Consider the following 1492-nt stretch of genomic DNA (forward strand, 5'->3'; position numbering starts at 1 on the left):
AAGAGGAAGAAGAAGAAGAAGAAGAAGAAGAAGAAGAAGAAGAAGAAGAAGAAGAAGAAGAAGAAGAAGAAGAGAAAGAAAGGAAGAAAGAAAGAAAGAAAGAAAGAAAGAAAGAAAGAAAGAAAGAAAGAAAGAAAGAAAGAAAGAAGACCCGGGGAACTACCCACTCGGGGCCCCCTCCTGTCCCTCTCTTGGACAGGAGCTTTCTTTCTCTCAATAAAAATATTCTGCTCATAAAAAAAGAAAGAAAGAAAAAAGAAAGAGAGAGAAAGAGAGAAGAGAGAGGAGAGAGGAGAGAGAGAGAGAGAGAGAGAGAGAGAGAGAGAGAGAGAGAGAGAGAGTTGTTAAAGGCCACTGTCAAAAACAAGAGTCAGAGCTGAGCAGCACCACATGCAAACAAATCAGTCTGTTTTCCAGCACAGGCTATGTCAACCCAATCTTTCTGTTCTGCTGAGAAAGGTGGACAATAGAGGAATAAGAGAGGAGAGGGAGAACCTGCATAGCAGGTCAAAAACACTTGGCACGCCGTGTGTGCAATTTAAAGAGATTCCATTTGCATTTGTCAACAGAATGGGAGCTTTCATATCTGATCATTTCCAGATAACAGCTTCTGCCATTTGCTCCAGGAGTGACAGTCAGCTGTACTGAAGAATACTAACAGTTCTATGCAGTCTCAACAGTGACTTATTGTCTTAGCATAAAAGCATTTGTTTATTAAACAGTGAAACCTTGCCTCACCATTAAAGCCAATAAGAAAAAGAACAGGATGGACTTGGGTTAACAACTGACTTTGGCTGGCAGAGTAGCTTAAATGTCATTTGTCTTGTTGGCATGCCATCCACCCAGAGGAAACCCTGTGCATCACAAACCCAGCTTCATCCGCACACAATGTTTACAGCGCCTCTATGATACGTGCTGCTCTTCTCATGAAACATGCAGATGCTGAACCAAGTCACTTTCAGTCTCCATAAGGACCATTGTAACTGTGCAAGTACAGATTTGTAAATGTTATGTGACACCTATTGTGTTTGATCTGGGAAACCCATGCTGAATAAAAGTGCTTTTAAATATCAAATTCAAAAGAAAAGTCAAATGCAAGTCAGTTAAAATTGTCCAGGCTATTGGTTTTTTGGTTAATCGTTTTTCAGTTCAATTCGGCTCAGTTCATTTCAATTGAGAAATACCACTGGACACCCACAGTGAGCATATCCTCTGTTTAACAGAGTGGGAAAGTGGTTTCCAAAGTTTATCTAACACACCTTATCAATCCAGAGGGAATTACACTCTGGTTGGTATGTCATCCTAATCCTTCGCTTTCTTTTGAGATGTCTTTACTAATACAGTTCACTACCACTATGTTAATCATTGATCTATTCTCAAAGCTCCTCTCGTAACTTGTTAAATATAATGTGAAGTAAAGGACAAGAGATCAGGTCATGCTTTCAAATTAGTGACCTACCCAAACATGTATCTTTCTCAATAATGGGTAGTA

This window comes from Octodon degus, unplaced genomic scaffold (assembly GCF_000260255.1).
Source record: "Octodon degus isolate 3935 unplaced genomic scaffold, OctDeg1.0 scaffold00023, whole genome shotgun sequence".
In the NCBI taxonomy this organism is placed as follows: Eukaryota; Metazoa; Chordata; class Mammalia; order Rodentia; family Octodontidae; genus Octodon; species Octodon degus.